The 27,943-nt window shown below is 43.7% G+C and overlaps 1 protein-coding gene and 1 long non-coding RNA gene across 2 annotated transcripts in view; one reads left to right on the top strand and one right to left on the bottom strand.

The window, feature by feature from the left end:
- Positions 1-27,943, bottom strand: part of LOC116947656 (synaptosomal-associated protein 25-like) — a 55,619-nt gene that overhangs the window by 12,268 nt on the left and 15,408 nt on the right. The window lies entirely within an intron of this gene.
- LOC142929569 (uncharacterized) overlaps positions 1-27,943 on the top strand; it is a 37,436-nt gene that overhangs the window by 5,382 nt on the left and 4,111 nt on the right. The window contains exon 1 of the long non-coding RNA XR_012945707.1: positions 1-27,943. This exon is cut by the window's left edge and continues 5,382 nt beyond it. This is a non-coding gene — a long non-coding RNA (uncharacterized LOC142929569).

The raw sequence follows: 27,943 nt of genomic DNA, 5'->3' as shown, positions 1-27,943 counted from the left end.
GACACAGATGTACAGACACACAGAAACGTTCAAACACAGACAGATGTACAGACACACAGACACATAGAGACGTTCAGACACAGACACATGTACAGACACACTCAGACACATAGAGACGTTCAGACACAGATGTACAGACATACAGACACATAGAGACATTCAAACACAGACAGATGTACAGACACACACAGACACATAGCGACGTTAGACACAGATGTACAGACACACACAGACACATAGAGACGTTCAAACACAGACAGATGTACAGACACACACAGACACATAGAGACGTTCAGACACAGATGGGCAGACACACACAGACACATAGAGACGATCAAACACAGACAGATGTACCACACAGACACATAGAGTTGTTCAGACACAGATGTGCAGATACACACAGACACATAGAGACGTTCAAACACAGACAGATGTACAGATACACACAGACACACAGAGACGTTAGACACAGATATACAGACACATATAGACGTTTAAACACAGACATGTACAGACACACACAGACACATAGAGAGGTTCAAACACAGACAGATGTACAGACACAGACACATAGAGACGTTCAGACACAGATGTACAGACACATAGAGACGTTCAAACACAGATAGATGAACAGATACAGACACATAGAGACGTTCAGACACATGTACAGACACACACAGACACATAGAGACGTTCAGACACAGATGTACAGACACACACAGACACATAGAGACGTTCAAACACATGTACAGACACACACAGACACACAGAGACGTTCAGACACAGACAGATGTACAGACACACACAGATGCATAGAAACGTTCAGACACAGACACATGTGCAGACACACAGACACATAGAGACGTTATACACAGATGTACAGACACACACAGACACATAGAGACGTTCAAACACAGACAGATTTACAGACACATAGAGACGTTCAAACACAGACAGATGTACAGACACACACAGACACATAGAGACGTTATACACAGATGCACAGACACACACAGACACATAGAGACGTTCAAACACAGATGTACAGACACACACGGATGCATAGAGACGTTCAAACACAGACAGATTTACAGACACACACAGACACATAGAGACGTTCAAACACAGACAGATGTACAGACACACACAGACACACAGAGACGTTAGACACAGATGTACAGACACACACAGACACATAGAGACGTTCAAACACAGACAGATGTACAGACACACACAGACACATAGAGACGTTCAGACACAGATGTACAGACACATAGAGACGTTCAAACACAGACAGATGAACAGACACACACAGACACATAGAGACGTTCAGACACATGTACAGACACAAACAGACACATAGAGACGTTCAGACACAGATGTACAGACACACACAGACACATAGAGACGTTCAAACACAGATGTACAGACACACACAGACACATAGAGATGTTCAGACACAGACAGATGTACAGACACACAGACGCATAGAGACGTTCAGACACAGACACATGTACAGACACACACAGACACATAGAGACGTTCAGACACAGATGTACAGACACACACAGACACATAGAGACGTTATACACAGATGTACATACACACACAGACACATAGAGATGTTCAAACACAGACAGATGTACAGACACACACAGACACATAGAGACATTCAAACACCGACAGATGTACAGATACACACAGACACATAGAGACGTTCAAACACAGACAGATGTACAGACACAGACACATAGAGACGTTATACACAGATGTACAGACACACACAGACACATAGAGACGTTCAAACACAGACAGATGAACAGACACACACGGACGTATAGAGACGTTCAAACACAGACAGATGTACAGACACACACAGACACATAGAGACGTTCAAACACAGACAGATGTACAGACACACACAGACACATAGAGACGTTTAAACACAGACAGATGTACAGACACACACAGACATATAGAGACGTTCAAACACAGACAGATGTACAGACACACACAGACACATAGAGACGTTCAGACACAGATGTACAGACACATAGAGACGTTCAAACACAGACAGAGGAACAGACACACACAGACAAATAGAGACGTTCAGACACATGTACAGTCACACACAGACACATAGAGACGTTCAGCTACAGATGTACAGACACACACAGACACATAAAGACGTTCAAACACAGATGTACAGACACACACAGACACATAGAGACGTTCAGACACAGACAGATGTAGAGACACACACAGACACATGTACAGACACACACGGACACATAGAGACGTTCAGACACAGATGTACAGACACACACAGACACATAGAGACGTTCAGACACAGATGTACAGACACACACAGACACATAGAGACGTTCAAACACAGATGTACAGACACACACAGACACATAGAGATGTTCAAACACAGACATATGTACAGACACACACAGACGCATAGAGACGTTCAAACACAGACAAATTTACAGACACACACAGACACATAGAGACGTTCAAACACATACATGTACAGACACACACAGACACATAGAGACGTTAGACACAGACATATGTACAGACACACACAGACACATAGAGACGTTTGACACAGATGTACAGACACACACAGACACATAGAGACGTTCAAACACAGACAGATGTACAGACACACACAGACACATAGAGACGTTCAAACACAGACAGATGTACAGATACACACAGACGCATAGAGACGTTCAAACACAGACAGATGAACAGACACACACAGACACATAGAGACGTTCAGACACATGTACAGACACACACACACATAGAGACGTTCAGACACAGATGTACAGACACACACAGACACACAGAAACGTTCAAACACAGACAGATGTACAGACACACAGACACATAGAGACGTTCAGACACAGACACATGTACAGACACACACAGACACATAGAGACGTTCAGACACAGATGTACAGACATACAGACACATAGAGACATTCAAACACAGACAGATGTACAGACACACACAGACACATATATACGTTAGACACAGATGTACAGACACACACAGACACATAGAGACGTTCAAACACAGACAGATGTACAGACACACACATACACATAGAGACGTTCAGACACAGATGGGCAGACACACACAGACACATAGAGACGATCAAACACAGACAGATGTACCACACAGACACATAGAGTTGTTCAGACACAGATGTGCAGATACACACAGACACATAGAGACGTTCAGACAGAGATGTGCAGAGACACACAGACACATAGAGACGTTCAAACACAGATGTGCAGACAAACACAGACACATAGAGACGTTCAAACACAGATGTACAGACACCCACAGGCACATAGAGACGTACAAACACAGACAGATGTACAGACACACACAGACACATAGAGACGTTATACACAGATGTACAGACACACACAGACACATAGAGAGGTTCAAACACAGACGCATAGAGACGTTCAAACACAGACAGATGTACAGACACACACAGACACATAGAGACGTTCAAACACAGACAGATGTACAGAAACACACAGACACACAGAGACGTTACACACAGATGTACAGACACACACAGACACATAGAGACGTTTAAACACAGACAGATGTACAGACACACACAGACATATAGAGACGTTCAAACACAGACAGATGTACAGACACACACAGACACATAGAGACGTTCAGACACAGATGTACAGACACATAGAGACATTCAAACACAGACAGAGGAACAGATACACACAGACAAATAGAGACGTTCAGACACATGTACAGTCACACACAGACACATAGAGACGTTCAGCTACAGATGTACAGACACACACAGACACATAGAGACGTTCAAACAGAGATGTACAGACACACACAGACACATAGAGACGTTCAGACACAGACAGATGTACAGACACACACAGACACATGTACAGACACACACGGACACATAGAGACGTACAGACACAGATGTACAGACACACAGACACAGAGAGACGTTCAGACACATGTACAGACACACACAGACACATAGAGACGTTCAACCACAGACAGATGTACAGACACACACAGACACATAGAGACGTTCAGACACAGATGTACAGACACACACAGACACATAGAGACGTTCAAACACAGATGTACAGACACACACAGACACATAGAGACGTTCAAACACAGACAGATGTACAGACACACACAGACGCATAGAGACGTTCAAACACAGACAAATTTACAGACACACACAGACACATAGAGACGTTCAAACACAGACATGTACAGACACACACAGACACATAGAGACGTTAGACACAGACATATGTACAGACACACACAGACACATAGAGACGTTAGACACAGATGTACAGACACACACAGACACATAGAGACGTTCAAACACAGACAGATGTACAGACACACACAGACACATAGAGACGTTCAAACACAGACAGATGTACAGATACACACAGACGCATAGAGACGTTCAAACACAGACAGATGTACAGACACACACAGACATATAGAGACGTTCAAACACAGACAGATGTACAGACACACACAGACACATAGAGACGTTCAAACACAGACAGATGTACAGACATACACAGACGCATAGAGACGTTCAAACACAGACAGATGTACAGACACAAACAGACACACAGAGACGTTCAAACACAGACAGATGTACAGGCACACACAGACACACAGAGACGTTCAAACACGGACAGATGTACAGACACACACAGACACATAGAGACGTTTAAACACAGACAGATGTACAGACACACACAGACACATAGAGACGTTCAAACACGGAAAGATGTACAGACACACACAGACACATAGAGACGTTCAGACACAGATGTACAGACACATAGAGACGTTCAAACACAGACAGATGAACAGACACACACAGACACATAGAGACGTTCAAACACAGACAGATGTACAGACACACACAGACACATAGAGACGTTCAGACACAGATGTACAGACACATACAGACGTTCAAACACAGACAGATGAACAGACACACACATACACATAGAGACGTTCAGACACATGTACAGACACATAGAGACGTTCAGACACAGATGTACAGACACACACAGACACACAGAGACGTTCAAACACAGACAGATGTACAGACACACACAGACACATAGAGACGTTCAGACACAGACACATGTACAGACACACACAGACACATAGAGACGTTCAGACACAGATGTACAGACACACAGACACATAGAGACGTTCAAACACAGATGTACAGACACACACAGACATATAGAGACGTTCAAACACAGACAGATGTACAGACACACACAGACACATAGAGACGTTCAAACACAGACAGATGTACAGACATACACAGACGCATAGAGACGTTCAAACACAGACAGATGTACAGACACACACAGACACATAGAGACGTTCAAACACAGACAGATGTACAGGCACACACAGAAACACAGAGACGTTCAAACACGGACAGATGTACAGACACACACAGACACATAGAGACGTTTAAACACAGAAAGATGTACAGACACACACAGACACATAGAGACGTTCAAACACGGACAGATGTACAGACACACACAGACACATAGAGACGTTCAGACACAGATGTACAGACACATAGAGACGTTCAAACACAGACAGATGAACAGACACACACAGACACATAGAGACGTTCAAACACAGACAGATGTACAGACACACACAGACACATAGAGACGTTCAGACACAGATGTACAGACACATACAGACGTTCAAACACAGACAGATGAACAGACACACACATACACATAGAGACGTTCAGACACATGTACAGACACATAGAGACGTTCAGACACAGATGTACAGACACACACAGACACACAGAGACGTTCAAACACAGACAGATGTACAGACACACACAGACACATAGAGACGTTCAGACACAGACACATGTACAGACACACACAGACACATAGAGACGTTCAGACACAGATGTACAGACACACAGAAACATAGAGACGTTCAAACACAGATGTACAGACACACACAGACACATAGAGACGTTCAAACACAGACAGATGTACATACACACTCAGACACATAGAGACGTTCAAACACAGACATATGTACAGACACACACAGACACATAGAGACGTTAGACACAGATGTACAGACACACACAGACACATAGAGACGTTCAAACACAGACAGATGTACAGACACACACAGACACATAGAGACGTTCAAACACAGACAGATGTAGAGACACACACAGACCGATAGAGACGTTCAAACACAGACAGATGTACAGACACACACAGACACGTAGAGACGTTCAAACACAGACAGATGTACAGACACACACAGACACATAGAGACGTTCAAACACAGACAGATGTACAGGCACACACAGACACACAGAGACGTTCAAACACGGACAGATGTACAGACACACACAGACACATAGAGACGTTTAAACACAGACAGATGTACAGACACACACAGACACATAGAGACGTTCAAACACGGACAGATGTACAGACACACACAGACACATAGAGACGTTCAGACACAGATGTACAGACACATAGAGACGTTCAAACACAGACAGATGAACAGACACACAGACACATAGAGACGTTCAAACACAGACAGATGTACAGACACACACAGACACATAGAGACGTTCAGACACAGATGTACAGACACATACAGACGTTCAAACACAGACAGATGAACAGACACACACATACACATAGAGACGTTCAGACACATGTACAGACACATAGAGACGTTCAGACACAGATGTACAGACACACACAGACACATAGAGATGTTCAGACACAGACAGATGTACAGACACACAGACGCATAGAGACGTTCAGACACAGACACATGTACAGACACACACAGACACATAGAGACGTTCAGACACAGATGTACAGACACACACAGACACATAGAGACGTTATACACAGATGTACATACACACACAGACACATAGAGATGTTCAAACACAGACAGATGTACAGACACACACAGACACATAGAGACATTCAAACACCGACAGATGTACAGATACACACAGACACATAGAGACGTTCAAACACAGACAGATGTACAGACACAGACACATAGAGACGTTATACACAGATGTACAGACACACACAGACACATAGAGACGTTCAAACACAGACAGATGAACAGACACACACGGACGTATAGAGACGTTCAAACACAGACAGATGTACAGACACACACAGACACATAGAGACGTTCAAACACAGACAGATGTACAGACACACACAGACACATAGAGACGTTTAAACACAGACAGATGTACAGACACACACAGACATATAGAGACGTTCAAACACAGACAGATGTACAGACACACACAGACACATAGAGACGTTCAGACACAGATGTACAGACACATAGAGACGTTCAAACACAGACAGAGGAACAGACACACACAGACAAATAGAGACGTTCAGACACATGTACAGTCACACACAGACACATAGAGACGTTCAGCTACAGATGTACAGACACACACAGACACATAAAGACGTTCAAACACAGATGTACAGACACACACAGACACATAGAGACGTTCAGACACAGACAGATGTAGAGACACACACAGACACATGTACAGACACACACGGACACATAGAGACGTTCAGACACAGATGTACAGACACACACAGACACATAGAGACGTTCAGACACAGATGTACAGACACACACAGACACATAGAGACGTTCAAACACAGATGTACAGACACACACAGACACATAGAGATGTTCAAACACAGACATATGTACAGACACACACAGACGCATAGAGACGTTCAAACACAGACAAATTTACAGACACACACAGACACATAGAGACGTTCAAACACAGACATGTACAGACACACACAGACACATAGAGACGTTAGACACAGACATATGTACAGACACACACAGACACATAGAGACGTTAGACACAGATGTACAGACACACACAGACACATAGAGACGTTCAAACACAGACAGATGTACAGACACACACAGACACATAGAGACGTTCAAACACAGACAGATGTACAGATACACACAGACGCATAGAGACGTTCAAACACAGACAGATGAACAGACACACACAGACACATAGAGACGTTCAGACACATGTACAGACACACACACACATAGAGACGTTCAGACACAGATGTACAGACACACACAGACACACAGAAACGTTCAAACACAGACAGATGTACAGACACACAGACACATAGAGACGTTCAGACACAGACACATGTACAGACACACACAGACACATAGAGACGTTCAGACACAGATGTACAGACATACAGACACATAGAGACATTCAAACACAGACAGATGTACAGACACACACAGACACATAGAGACGTTAGACACAGATGTACAGACACACACAGACACATAGAGACGTTCAAACACAGACAGATGTACAGACACACACATACACATAGAGACGTTCAGACACAGATGGGCAGACAGACACAGACACATAGAGACGATCAAACACAGACAGATGTACCACACAGACACATAGAGTTGTTCAGACACAGATGTGCAGATACACACTGACACATAGAGACGTTCAGACAGAGATGTGCAGAGACACACAGACACATAGAGACGTTCAAACACAGATGTGCAGACAAACACAGACACATAGAGACGTTCAAACACAGATGTACAGACACCCACAGGCACATAGAGACGTACAAACACAGACAGATGTACAGACACACACAGACACATAGAGACGTTATACACAGATGTACAGACACACACAGACACATAGAGAGGTTCAAACACAGACAGATGTACAGAAACACACAGACACACAGAGACGTTACACACAGATGTACAGACACACACAGACACATAGAGACGTTTAAACACAGACAGATGTACAGACACACACAGACATATAGAGACGTTCAAACACAGACAGATGTACAGACACACACAGACACATAGAGACGTTCAGACACAGATGTACAGACACATAGAGACATTCAAACACAGACAGAGGAACAGATACACACAGACAAATAGAGACGTTCAGACACATGTACAGTCACACACAGACACATAGAGACGTTCAGCTACAGATGTACAGACACACACAGACACATAGAGACGTTCAAACAGAGATGTACAGACACACACAGACACATAGAGACGTTCAGACACAGACAGATGTACAGACACACACAGACACATGTACAGACACACACGGACACATAGAGACGTACAGACACAGATGTACAGACACACAGACACAGAGAGACGTTCAGACACATGTACAGACACACACAGACACATAGAGACGTTCAACCACAGACAGATGTACAGACACACACAGACACATAGAGACGTTCAGACACAGATGTACAGACACACACAGACACATAGAGACGTTCAAACACAGATGTACAGACACACACAGACACATAGAGACGTTCAAACACAGACAGATGTACAGACACACACAGACGCATAGAGACGTTCAAACACAGACAAATTTACAGACACACACAGACACATAGAGACGTTCAAACACAGACATGTACAGACACACACAGACACATAGAGACGTTAGACACAGACATATGTACAGACACACACAGACACATAGAGACGTTAGACACAGATGTACAGACACACACAGACACATAGAGACGTTCAAACACAGACAGATGTACAGACACACACAGACACATAGAGACGTTCAAACACAGACAGATGTACAGATACACACAGACGCATAGAGACGTTCAAACACAGACAGATGTACAGACACACACAGACATATAGAGACGTTCAAACACAGACAGATGTACAGACACACACAGACACATAGAGACGTTCAAACACAGACAGATGTACAGACATACACAGACGCATAGAGACGTTCAAACACAGACAGATGTACAGACACAAACAGACACACAGAGACGTTCAAACACAGACAGATGTACAGGCACACACAGACACACAGAGACGTTCAAACACGGACAGATGTACAGACACACACAGACACATAGAGACGTTTAAACACAGACAGATGTACAGACACACACAGACACATAGAGACGTTCAAACACGGACAGATGTACAGACACACACAGACACATAGAGACGTTCAGACACAGATGTACAGACACATAGAGACGTTCAAACACAGACAGATGAACAGACACACACAGACACATAGAGACGTTCAAACACAGACAGATGTACAGACACACACAGACACATAGAGACGTTCAGACACAGATGTACAGACACATACAGACGTTCAAACACAGACAGATGAACAGACACACACATACACATAGAGACGTTCAGACACATGTACAGACACATAGAGACGTTCAGACACAGATGTACAGACACACACAGACACACAGAGACGTTCAAACACAGACAGATGTACAGACACACACAGACACATAGAGACGTTCAGACACAGACACATGTACAGACACACACAGACACATAGAGACGTTCAGACACAGATGTACAGACACACAGACACATAGAGACGTTCAAACACAGATGTACAGACACACACAGACATATAGAGACGTTCAAACACAGACAGATGTACAGACACACACAGACACATAGAGACGTTCAAACACAGACAGATGTACAGACATACACAGACGCATAGAGACGTTCAAACACAGACAGATGTACAGACACACACAGACACATAGAGACGTTCAAACACAGACAGATGTACAGGCACACACAGAAACACAGAGACGTTCAAACACGGACAGATGTACAGACACACACAGACACATAGAGACGTTTAAACACAGAAAGATGTACAGACACACACAGACACATAGAGACGTTCAAACACGGACAGATGTACAGACACACACAGACACATAGAGACGTTCAGACACAGATGTACAGACACATAGAGACGTTCAAACACAGACAGATGAACAGACACACACAGACACATAGAGACGTTCAAACACAGACAGATGTACAGACACACACAGACACATAGAGACGTTCAGACACAGATGTACAGACACATACAGACGTTCAAACACAGACAGATGAACAGACACACACATACACATAGAGACGTTCAGACACATGTACAGACACATAGAGACGTTCAGACACAGATGTACAGACACACACAGACACACAGAGACGTTCAAACACAGACAGATGTACAGACACACACAGACACATAGAGACGTTCAGACACAGACACATGTACAGACACACACAGACACATAGAGACGTTCAGACACAGATGTACAGACACACAGACACATAGAGACGTTCAAACACAGATGTACAGACACACACAGACACATAGAGACGTTCAAACACAGACAGATGTACATACACACTCAGACACATAGAGACGTTCAAACACAGACATATGTACAGACACACACAGACACATAGAGACGTTAGACACAGATGTACAGACACACACAGACACATAGAGACGTTCAAACACAGACAGATGTACAGACACACACAGACACATAGAGACGTTCAAACACAGACAGATGTAGAGACACACACAGACCGATAGAGACGTTCAAACACAGACAGATGTACAGACACACACAGACACGTAGAGACGTTCAAACACAGACAGATGTACAGACACACACAGACACATAGAGACGTTCAAACACAGACAGATGTACAGGCACACACAGACACACAGAGACGTTCAAACACGGACAGATGTACAGACACACACAGACACATAGAGACGTTTAAACACAGACAGATGTACAGACACACACAGACACATAGAGACGTTCAAACACGGACAGATGTACAGACACACACAGACACATAGAGACGTTCAGACACAGATGTACAGACACATAGAGACGTTCAAACACAGACAGATGAACAGACACACACAGACACATAGAGACGTTCAAACACAGACAGATGTACAGACACACACAGACACATAGAGACGTTCAGACACAGATGTACAGACACATACAGACGTTCAAACACAGACAGATGAACAGACACACACATACACATAGAGACGTTCAGACACATGTACAGACACATAGAGACGTTCAGACACAGATGTACAGACACACACAGACACACAGAGACGTTCAAACACAGACAGATGTACAGACACACACAGACACATAGAGACGTTCAGACACAGACACATGTACAGACACACAGACACATAGAGACGTTCAGACACAGATGTACAGACATACAGACACATAGAGACGTTCAAACACAGATGTACAGACACACACAGACACATAGAGACGTTCAAACACAGACAGATGTACAGACACACACAGACGCATAGAGACGTTCAAACACAGACAGATGTACATACACACTCAGACACATAGAGACGTTCAAACACAGACAGATGTACAGACACACAGACACATAGAGACGTTAGACACAGACATATGTACAGACACACACAGACACATAGAGACGTTAGACACAGATGTACAGACACACACAGACACATAGAGACGTTCAAACACAGACAGATGTACAGACACACAGACACATATAGACGTTCAAACACAGACAGATGTACACATACACACAGACGCATAGAGACGTTCAAACACAGACAGATGTACAGACACACACAGACACATAGAGACGTTCAAACACAGATGTACAGACACATAGAGACGTTCAAACACAGACAGATGAACAGACACACACAGACACATAGAGACGTTCAGACACATGTACAGACACAAACAGACACATAGAGACGTTCAGACACAGATGTACAGACACACACAGACACATAGAGACGTTCAAACACAGATGTACAGACACACACAGACACATAGAGATGTTCAGACACAGACAGATGTACAGACACACAGAGGCATAGAGACGTTCAGACACAGACACATGTACAGACACACACAGACACATAGAGACGTTCAGACACAGATGTACAGACACACACAGACACATAGAGACGTTATACACAGATGTACATACACACACAGACACATAGAGATGTTCAAACACAGACAGATGTACAGACACACACAGACACATAGAGACATTCAAACACCGACAGATGTACAGATACACACAGACACATAGAGACGTTCAAACACAGACAGATGTACAGACACAGACACATAGAGACGTTATACACAGATGTACAGACACACACAGACACATAGAGACGTTCAAACACAGACAGATGAACAGACACACACGGACGTATAGAGACGTTCAAACACAGACAGATGTACAGACACACACAGACACATAGAGACGTTCAAACACAGACAGATGTACAGACACACACAGACACATAGAGACGTTTAAACACAGACAGATGTACAGACACACACAGACATATAGAGACGTTCAAACACAGACAGATGTACAGACACACACAGACACATAGAGACGTTCAGACACAGATGTACAGACACATAGAGACGTTCAAACACAGACAGAGGAACAGACACACACAGACAAATAGAGACGTTCAGACACATGTACAGTCACACACAGACACATAGAGACGTTCAGCTACAGATGTACAGACACACACAGACACATAAAGACGTTCAAACACAGATGTACAGACACACACAGACACATAGAGACGTTCAGACACAGACAGATGTAGAGACACACACAGACACATGTACAGACACACACGGACACATAGAGACGTTCAGACACAGATGTACAGACACACACAGACACATAGAGACGTTCAGACACAGATGTACAGACACACACAGACACATAGAGACGTTCAAACACAGATGTACAGACACACACAGACACATAGAGATGTTCAAACACAGACATATGTACAGACACACACAGACGCATAGAGACGTTCAAACACAGACAAATTTACAGACACACACAGACACATAGAGACGTTCAAACACATACATGTACAGACACACACAGACACATAGAGACGTTAGACACAGACATATGTACAGACACACACAGACACATAGAGACGTTTGACACAGATGTACAGACACACACAGACACATAGAGACGTTCAAACACAGACAGATGTACAGACACACACAGACACATAGAGACGTTCAAACACAGACAGATGTACAGATACACACAGACGCATAGAGACGTTCAAACACAGACAGATGAACAGACACACACAGACACATAGAGACGTTCAGACACATGTACAGACACACACACACATAGAGACGTTCAGACACAGATGTACAGACACACACAGACACACAGAAACGTTCAAACACAGACAGATGTACAGACACACAGACACATAGAGACGTTCAGACACAGACACATGTACAGACACACACAGACACATAGAGACGTTCAGACACAGATGTACAGACATACAGACACATAGAGACATTCAAACACAGACAGATGTACAGACACACACAGACACATATATACGTTAGACACAGATGTACAGACACACACAGACACATAGAGACGTTCAAACACAGACAGATGTACAGACACACACATACACATAGAGACGTTCAGACACAGATGGGCAGACACACACAGACACATAGAGACGATCAAACACAGACAGATGTACCACACAGACACATAGAGTTGTTCAGACACAGATGTGCAGATACACACAGACACATAGAGACGTTCAGACAGAGATGTGCAGAGATACACAGACACATAGAGACGTTCAAACACAGATGTGCAGACAAACACAGACACATAGAGACGTTCAAACACAGATGTACAGACACCCACAGGCACATAGAGACGTACAAACACAGACAGATGTACAGACACACACAGACACATAGAGACGTTATACACAGATGTACAGACACACACAGACACATAGAGAGGTTCAAACACAGACGCATAGAGACGTTCAAACACAGACAGATGTACAGACACACACAGACACATAGAGACGTTCAAACACAGACAGATGTACAGAAACACACAGACACACAGAGACGTTACACACAGATGTACAGACACACACAGACACATAGAGACGTTTAAACACAGACAGATGTACAGACACACACAGACATATAGAGACGTTCAAACACAGACAGATGTACAGACACACACAGACACATAGAGACGTTCAGACACAGATGTACAGACACATAGAGACATTCAAACACAGACAGAGGAACAGATACACACAGACAAATAGAGACGTTCAGACACATGTACAGTCACACACAGACACATAGAGACGTTCAGCTACAGATGTACAGACACACACAGACACATAGAGACGTTCAAACAGAGATGTACAGACACACACAGACACATAGAGACGTTCAGACACAGACAGATGTACAGACACACACAGACACATGTACAGACACACACGGACACATAGAGACGTACAGACACAGATGTACAGACACACAGACACAGAGAGACGTTCAGACACATGTACAGACACACACAGACACATAGAGACGTTCAACCACAGACAGATGTACAGACACACACAGACACATAGAGACGTTCAGACACAGATGTACAGACACACACAGACACATAGAGACGTTCAAACACAGATGTACAGACACACACAGACACATAGAGACGTTCAAACACAGACAGATGTACAGACACACACAGACGCATAGAGACGTTCAAACACAGACAAATTTACAGACACACACAGACACATAGAGACGTTCAAACACAGACATGTACAGACACACACAGACACATAGAGACGTTAGACACAGACATATGTACAGACACACACAGACACATAGAGACGTTAGACACAGATGTACAGACACACACAGACACATAGAGACGTTCAAACACAGACAGATGTACAGACACACACAGACACATAGAGACGTTCAAACACAGACAGATGTACAGATACACACAGACGCATAGAGACGTTCAAACACAGACAGATGTACAGACACACACAGACATATAGAGACGTTCAAACACAGACAGATGTACAGACACACACAGACACATAGAGACGTTCAAACACAGACAGATGTACAGACATACACAGACGCATAGAGACGTTCAAACACAGACAGATGTACAGACACAAACAGACACACAGAGACGTTCAAACACAGACAGATGTACAGGCACACACAGACACACAGAGACGTTCAAACACGGACAGATGTACAGACACACACAGACACATAGAGACGTTTAAACACAGACAGATGTACAGACACACACAGACACATAGAGACGTTCAAACACGGACAGATGTACAGACACACACAGACACATAGAGACGTTCAGACACAGATGTACAGACACATAGAGACGTTCAAACACAGACAGATGAACAGACACACACAGACACATAGAGACGTTCAAACACAGACAGATGTACAGACACACACAGACACATAGAGACGTTCAGACACAGATGTACAGACACATACAGACGTTCAAACACAGACAGATGAACAGACACACACATACACATAGAGACGTTCAGACACATGTACAGACACATAGAGACGTTCAGACACAGATGTACAGACACACACAGACACACAGAGACGTTCAAACACAGACAGATGTACAGACACACACAGACACATAGAGACGTTCAGACACAGACACATGTACAGACACACACAGACACATAGAGACGTTCAGACACAGATGTACAGACACACAGACACATAGAGACGTTCAAACACAGATGTACAGACACACACAGACATATAGAGACGTTCAAACACAGACAGATGTACAGACACACACAGACACATAGAGACGTTCAAACACAGACAGATGTACAGACATACACAGACGCATAGAGACGTTCAAACACAGACAGATGTACAGACACACACAGACACATAGAGACGTTCAAACACAGACAGATGTACAGGCACACACAGAAACACAGAGACGTTCAAACACGGACAGATGTACAGACACACACAGACACATAGAGACGTTTAAACACAGAAAGATGTACAGACACACACAGACACATAGAGACGTTCAAACACGGACAGATGTACAGACACACACAGACACATAGAGACGTTCAGACACAGATGTACAGACACATAGAGACGTTCAAACACAGACAGATGAACAGACACACACAGACACATAGAGACGTTCAAACACAGACAGATGTACAGACACACACAGACACATAGAGACGTTCAGACACAGATGTACAGACACATACAGACGTTCAAACACAGACAGATGAACAGACACACACATACACATAGAGACGTTCAGACACATGTACAGACACATAGAGACGTTCAGACACAGATGTACAGACACACACAGACACACAGAGACGTTCAAACACAGACAGATGTACAGACACACACAGACACATAGAGACGTTCAGACACAGACACATGTACAGACACACACAGACACATAGAGACGTTCAGACACAGATGTACAGACACACAGACACATAGAGACGTTCAAACACAGATGTACAGACACACACAGACACATAGAGACGTTCAAACACAGACAGATGTACATACACACTCAGACACATAGAGACGTTCAAACACAGACATATGTACAGACACACACAGACACATAGAGACGTTAGACACAGATGTACAGACACACACAGACACATAGAGACGTTCAAACACAGACAGATGTACAGACACACACAGACACATAGAGACGTTCAAACACAGACAGATGTAGAGACACACACAGACCGATAGAGACGTTCAAACACAGACAGATGTACAGACACACACAGACACGTAGAGACGTTCAAACACAGACAGATGTACAGACACACACAGACACATAGAGACGTTCAAACACAGACAGATGTACAGGCACACACAGACACACAGAGACGTTCAAACACGGACAGATGTACAGACACACACAGACACATAGAGACGTTTAAACACAGACAGATGTACAGACACACACAGACACATAGAGACGTTCAAACACGGACAGATGTACAGACACACACAGACACATAGAGACGTTCAGACACAGATGTACAGACACATAGAGACGTTCAAACACAGACAGATGAACAGACACACAGACACATAGAGACGTTCAAACACAGACAGATGTACAGACACACACAGACACATAGAGACGTTCAGACACAGATGTACAGACACATACAGACGTTCAAACACAGACAGATGAACAGACACACACATACACATAGAGACGTTCAGACACATGTACAGACACATAGAGACGTTCAGACACAGATGTACAGACACACACAGACACATAGAGATGTTCAGACACAGACAGATGTACAGACACACAGACGCATAGAGACGTTCAGACACAGACACATGTACAGACACACACAGACACATAGAGACGTTCAGACACAGATGTACAGACACACACAGACACATAGAGACGTTATACACAGATGTACATACACACACAGACACATAGAGATGTTCAAACACAGACAGATGTACAGACACACACAGACACATAGAGACATTCAAACACCGACAGATGTACAGATACACACAGACACATAGAGACGTTCAAACACAGACAGATGTACAGACACAGACACATAGAGACGTTATACACAGATGTACAGACACACACAGACACATAGAGACGTTCAAACACAGACAGATGAACAGACACACACGGACGTATAGAGACGTTCAAACACAGACAGATGTACAGACACACACAGACACATAGAGACGTTCAAACACAGACAGATGTACAGACACACACAGACACATAGAGACGTTTAAACACAGACAGATGTACAGACACACACAGACATATAGAGACGTTCAAACACAGACAGATGTACAGACACACACAGACACATAGAGACGTTCAGACACAGATGTACAGACACATAGAGACGTTCAAACACAGACAGAGGAACAGACACACACAGACAAATAGAGACGTTCAGACACATGTACAGTCACACACAGACACATAGAGACGTTCAGCTACAGATGTACAGACACACACAGACACATAAAGACGTTCAAACACAGATGTACAGACACACACAGACACATAGAGACGTTCAGACACAGACAGATGTAGAGACACACACAGACACATGTACAGACACACACGGACACATAGAGACGTTCAGACACAGATGTACAGACACGCACAGACACATAGAGACGTTCAGACACAGATGTACAGACACACACAGACACATAGAGACGTTCAAACACAGATGTACAGACACACACAGACACATAGAGATGTTCAAACACAGACATATGTACAGACACACACAGACGCATAGAGACGTTCAAACACAGACAAATTTACAGACACACACAGACACATAGAGACGTTCAAACACAGACATGTACAGACACACACAGACACATAGAGACGTTAGACACAGACATATGTACAGACACACACAGACACATAGAGACGTTAGACACAGATGTACAGACACACACAGACACATAGAGACGTTCAAACACAGACAGATGTACAGACACACACAGACACATAGAGACGTTCAAACACAGACAGATGTACAGATACACACAGACGCATAGAGACGTTCAAACACAGACAGATGAACAGACACACACAGACACATAGAGACGTTCAGACACATGTACAGACACACACACACATAGAGACGTTCAGACACAGATGTACAGACACACACAGACACACAGAAACGTTCAAACACAGACAGATGTACAGACACACAGACACATAGAGACGTTCAGACACAGACACATGTACAGACACACACAGACACATAGAGACGTTCAGACACAGATGTACAGACATACAGACACATAGAGACATTCAAACACAGACAGATGTACAGACACACACAGACACATAGAGACGTTAGACACAGATGTACAGACACACACAGACACATAGAGACGTTCAAACACAGACAGATGTACAGACACACACATACACATAGAGACGTTCAGACACAGATGGGCAGACACACACAGACACATAGAGACGATCAAACACAGACAGATGTACCACACAGACACATAGAGTTGTTCAGACACAGATGTGCAGATACACACTGACACATAGAGACGTTCAGACAGAGATGTGCAGAGACACACAGACACATAGAGACGTTCAAACACAGATGTGCAGACAAACACAGACACATAGAGACGTTCAAACACAGATGTACAGACACCCACAGGCACATAGAGACGTACAAACACAGACAGATGTACAGACACACACAGACACATAGAGACGTTATACACAGATGTACAGACACACACAGACACATAGAGAGGTTCAAACACAGACAGATGTACAGAAACACACAGACACACAGAGACGTTACACACAGATGTACAGACACACACAGACACATAGAGACGTTTAAACACAGACAGATGTACAGACACACACAGACATATAGAGACGTTCAAACACAGACAGATGTACAGACACACACAGACACATAGAGACGTTCAGACACAGATGTACAGACACATAGAGACATTCAAACACAGACAGAGGAACAGATACACACAGACAAATAGAGACGTTCAGACACATGTACAGTCACACACAGACACATAGAGACGTTCAGCTACAGATGTACAGACACACACAGACACATAGAGACGTTCAAACAGAGATGTACAGACACACACAGACACATAGAGACGTTCAGACACAGACAGATGTACAGACACACACAGACACATGTACAGACACACACGGACACATAGAGACGTACAGACACAGATGTACAGACACACAGACACAGAGAGACGTTCAGACACATGTACAGACACACACAGACACATAGAGACGTTCAACCACAGACAGATGTACAGACACACACAGACACATAGAGACGTTCAGACACAGATGTACAGACACACACAGACACATAGAGACGTTCAAACACAGATGTACAGACACACACAGACACATAGAGACGTTCAAACACAGACAGATGTACAGACACACACAGACGCATAGAGACGTTCAAACACAGACAAATTTACAGACACACACAGACACATAGAGACGTTCAAACACAGACATGTACAGACACACACAGACACATAGAGACGTTAGACACAGACATATGTACAGACACACACAGACACATAGAGACGTTAGACACAGATGTACAGACACACACAGACACATAGAGACGTTAAAACACAGACAGATGTACAGACACACACAGACACATAGAGACGTTCAAACACAGACAGATGTACAGATACACACAGACGCATAGAGACGTTCAAACACAGACAGATGTACAGACACACACAGACATATAGAGACGTTCAAACACAGACAGATGTACAGACACACACAGACACATAGAGACGTTCAAACACAGACAGATGTACAGACATACACAGACGCATAGAGACGTTCAAACACAGACAGATGTACAGACACAAACAGACACACAGAGACGTTCAAACACAGACAGATGTACAGGCACACACAGACACACAGAGACGTTCAAACACGGACAGATGTACAGACACACACAGACACATAGAGACGTTTAAACACAGACAGATGTACAGACACACACAGACACATAGAGACGTTCAAACACGGACAGATGTACAGACACACACAGACACATAGAGACGTTCAGACACAGATGTACAGACACATAGAGACGTTCAAACACAGACAGATGAACAGACACACACAGACACATAGAGACGTTCAAACACAGACAGATGTACAGACACACACAGACACATAGAGACGTTCAGACACAGATGTACAGACACATACAGACGTTCAAACACAGACAGATGAACAGACACACACATACACATAGAGACGTTCAGACACATGTACAGACACATAGAGACGTTCAGACACAGATGTACAGACACACACAGACACACAGAGACGTTCAAACACAGACAGATGTACAGACACACACAGACACATAGAGACGTTCAGACACAGACACATGTACAGACACACACAGACACATAGAGACGTTCAGACACAGATGTACAGACACACAGACACATAGAGACGTTCAAACACAGATGTACAGACACACACAGACATATAGAGACGTTCAAACACAGACAGATGTACAGACACACACAGACACATAGAGACGTTCAAACACAGACAGATGTACAGACATACACAGACGCATAGAGACGTTCAAACACAGACAGATGTACAGACACACACAGACACATAGAGACGTTCAAACACAGACAGATGTACAGGCACACACAGAAACACAGAGACGTTCAAACACGGACAGATGTACAGACACACACAGACACATAGAGACGTTTAAACACAGAAAGATGTACAGACACACACAGACACATAGAGACGTTCAAACACGGACAGATGTACAGACACACACAGACACATAGAGACGTTCAGACACAGATGTACAGACACATAGAGACGTTCAAACACAGACAGATGAACAGACACACACAGACACATAGAGACGTTCAAACACAGACAGATGTACAGACACACACAGACACATAGAGACGTTCAGACACAGATGTACAGACACATACAGACGTTCAAACACAGACAGATGAACAGACACACACATACACATAGAGACGTTCAGACACATGTACAGACACATAGAGACGTTCAGACACAGATGTACAGACACACACAGACACACAGAGACGTTCAAACACAGACAGATGTACAGACACACACAGACACATAGAGACGTTCAGACACAGACACATGTACAGACACACACAGACACATAGAGACGTTCAGACACAGATGTACAGACACACAGACACATAGAGACGTTCAAACACAGATGTACAGACACACACAGACACATAGAGACGTTCAAACACAGACAGATGTACATACACACTCAGACACATAGAGACGTTCAAACACAGACATATGTACAGACACACACAGACACATAGAGACGTTAGACACAGATGTACAGACACACACAGACACATAGAGACGTTCAAACACAGACAGATGTACAGACACACACAGACACATAGAGACGTTCAAACACAGACAGATGTAGAGACACACACAGACCGATAGAGACGTTCAAACACAGACAGATGTACAGACACACACAGACACGTAGAGACGTTCAAACACAGACAGATGTACAGACACACACAGACACATAGAGACGTTCAAACACAGACAGATGTACAGGCACACACAGACACACAGAGACGTTCAAACACGGACAGATGTACAGACACACACAGACACATAGAGACGTTTAAACACAGACAGATGTACAGACACACACAGACACATAGAGACGTTCAAACACGGACAGATGTACAGACACACACAGACACATAGAGACGTTCAGACACAGATGTACAGACACATAGAGACGTTCAAACACAGACAGATGAACAGACACACACAGACACATAGAGACGTTCAAACACAGACAGATGTACAGACACACACAGACACATAGAGACGTTCAGACACAGATGTACAGACACATACAGACGTTCAAACACAGACAGATGAACAGACACACACATACACATAGAGACGTTCAGACACATGTACAGACACATAGAGACGTTCAGACACAGATGTACAGACACACACAGACACACAGAGACGTTCAAACACAGACAGATGTACAGACACACACAGACACATAGAGACGTTCAGACACAGACACATGTACAGACACACAGACACATAGAGACGTTCAGACACAGATGTACAGACATACAGACACATAGAGACGTTCAAACACAGATGTACAGACACACACAGACACATAGAGACGTTCAAACACAGACAGATGTACAGACACACACAGACGCATAGAGACGTTCAAACACAGACAGATGTACATACACACTCAGACACATAGAGACGTTCAAACACAGACAGATGTACAGACACACAGACACATAGAGACGTTAGACACAGACATATGTACAGACACACACAGACACATAGAGACGTTAGACACAGATGTACAGACACACACAGACACATAGAGACGTTCAAACACAGACAGATGTACAGACACACAGACACATATAGACGTTCAAACACAGACAGATGTACACATACACACAGACGCATAGAGACGTTCAAACACAGACAGATGTACAGACACACACAGACACATAGAGACGTTCAAACACAGACAGATGTACAGACACACACAGACACATAGAGACTTTCAAACACAGACAGATGTACAGACACACACAGACGCATAGAGACGTTCAAACACAGACAGATGTATAGACACACACAGACACATAGAGACGTTCAAACAGACAGATGTACAGACACACACAGACACACAGAGACGTTAGACACAGATGTACAGACACACACAGACACATAGAGACGTTTAAACACAGACAGATGTACAGACACACAGACACATAGAGACGTTCAAACACAAACAGATGAACAGACACACACAGACACATAGAGACGTTCAAACACAGACAGATGTACAGACACACACAGACACATAGAGACGTTCAGACACAGATGTACAGACACATAGAGACGTTCAAACACAGACAGATGAACAGACACACACAGACACATAGAGACGTTCAGACACATGTACAGACACACAGACACATAGAAACGTTCAGACACAGATGTACAGACACACACAGACACATATAGACGTTCAAACACAGACAGATGTAGAGACACACACAGACCGATAGAGACGTTCAAACACAGACAGATGTACAGACACACACAGACACGTAGAGACGTTCAAACACAGACAGATGCACAGACACACACAGACACATAGAGACGTTCAAACACAGACAGATGTAGAGACACACACAGACCGATAGAGACGTTCAAACACAGACAGATGTACAGACACACACAGACACGTAGAGACGTTCAAACACAGACAGATGTACAGACACACACAGACACACAGAGACGTTAGACACGGATGTACAGACACACACAGACACATAGAGATGTTTAAACACAGACAGATGTACAGACACACACAGACACACAGAGACGTTAGACACAGATGTACAGACACACACAGACACATAGAGACGTTAGACACATGTACAAACACACACAGCCACATAGAGACGTTCAAACACAGACATGTACAGACACACACAGACACATAGAGACGTTCAAACACAGACAGATGTACAGACACACACAGACACATAGAGACGTTCAGACACAGATGTACAGACACACACAGACACATAGAGACGTTCAAACACAGATGTACAGACACACACAGACACATAGAGACGTTCAAACACAGACAGATGTACAGACACACACAGACGCATAGAGACGTTCAAACACAGACAAATTTACAGACACACACAGACACATAGAGACGTTCAAACACAGACATGTACAGACACACACAGACACATAGAGACGTTAGACACAGACATATGTACAGACACACACAGACACATAGAGACGTTAGACACAGATGTACAGACACACACAGACACATAGAGACGTTCAAACACAGACAGATGTACAGACACACACAGACACATAGAGACGTTCAAACACAGACAGATGTACAGACACACACAGACATATAGAGACGTTCAAACACAGACAGATGTACAGACACACACAGACACATAGAGACGTTCAGACACAGACACATGTACAGACACACACAGACACATAGAGACGTTCAGACACAGATGTACAGACACACAGACACATAGAGACGTTCAAACACAGATGTACAGGCACACACAGAAACACAGAGACGTTCAAACACGGACAGATGTACAGACACACACAGACACATAGAGACGTTTAAACACAGAAAGATGTACAGACACACACAGACACATAGAGACGTTCAAACACGGACAGATGTACAGACACACACAGACACATAGAGACGTTCAGACACAGATGTACAGACACATAGAGACGTTCAAACACAGACAGATGAACAGACACACACAGACACATAGAGACGTTCAAACACAGACAGATGTACAGACACACACAGACACATAGAGACGTTCAGACACAGATGTACAGACACATACAGACGTTCAAACACAGACAGATGAACAGACACACACATACACATAGAGACGTTCAGACACATGTACAGACACATAGAGACGTTCAGACACAGATGTACAGACACACACAGACACACAGAGACGTTCAAACACAGACAGATGTACAGACACACACAGACACATAGAGACGTTCAGACACAGACACATGTACAGACACACACAGACACATAGAGACGTTCAGACACAGATGTACAGACACACAGACACATAGAGACGTTCAAACACAGACAGATGTACAGACACACACAGACACATAGAGACGTTCAAACACAGACAGATGTAGAGACACACACAGACCGATAGAGACGTTCAAACACAGACAGATGTACAGATACACACAGACACGTAGAGACGTTCAAACACAGACAGATGTACAGACACACACAGACACATAGAGACGTTCAAACACAGACAGATGTACAGGCACACACAGACACACAGAGACGTTCAAACACGGACAGATGTACAGACACACACACAGACACATAGAGACGTTTAAACACAGACAGATGTACAGACACACACAGACACATAGAGACGTTCAAACACGGACAGATGTACAGACACACACAGACACATAGAGACGTTCAGACACAGATGTACAGACACATGGAGACGTTCAAACACAGACAGATGAACAGACACACACAGACACATAGAGACGTTCAAACACAGACAGATGTACAGACACACACAGACACATAGAGACGTTAGACACAGATGTACAGACACACACAGACACATAGAGACGTTCAAACACAGACAGATGTACAGACACACACAGACACATAGAGACGTTCAAACACAGACAGATGTAGAGACACACACAGACCGATAGAGACGTTCAAACACAGACAGATGTACAGATACACACAGACACGTAGAGACGTTCAAACACAGACAGATGTACAGACACACACAGACACATAGAGACGTTCAAACACAGACAGATGTACAGGCACACACAGACACACAGAGACGTTCAAACACGGACAGATGTACAGACACACACACAGACACATAGAGACGTTTAAACACAGACAGATGTACAGACACACACAGACACATAGAGACGTTCAAACACGGACAGATGTACAGACACACACAGACACATAGAGACGTTCAGACACAGATGTACAGACACATGGAGACGTTCAAACACAGACAGATGAACAGACACACACAGACACATAGAGACGTTCAAACACAGACAGATGTACAGACACACACAGACACATAGAGACGTTCAGACACAGATGTACAGACACATACAGACGTTCAAACACAGACAGATGAACAGACACACACATACACATAGAGACGTTCAGACACATGTACAGACACATACAGACGTTCAGACACAGATGTACAGACACACACAGACACACAGAGACGTTCAAACACAGACAGATGTACAGACACACACAGACACATAGAGACGTTCAGACACAGACACATGTACAGACACACAGACACATAGAGACGTTCAGACACAGATGTACAGACATACAGACACATAGAGACGTTCAAACACAGATGTACAGACACACACAGACACATAGAGACGTTCAAACACAGACAGATGTACAGACACACACAGACGCATAGAGACGTTCAAACACAGACAGATGTACATACACACTCAGACACATAGAGACGTTCAAACACAGACAGATGTACAGACACACAGACACATAGAGACGTTAGACACAGACATATGTACAGACACACACAGACACATAGAGAC

Source organism: Petromyzon marinus, chromosome 31 (assembly GCF_048934315.1).
Source record: "Petromyzon marinus isolate PM22_M1 ecotype Great Lakes invasive population chromosome 31, UKy_Petmar_22M1.pri1.0, whole genome shotgun sequence".
Lineage (NCBI taxonomy): Eukaryota > Metazoa > Chordata > Hyperoartia > Petromyzontiformes > Petromyzontidae > Petromyzon > Petromyzon marinus.
Note: the sequence above shows the minus strand (reverse complement) of the source record. Positions and strands in the feature narration are given on the sequence as shown.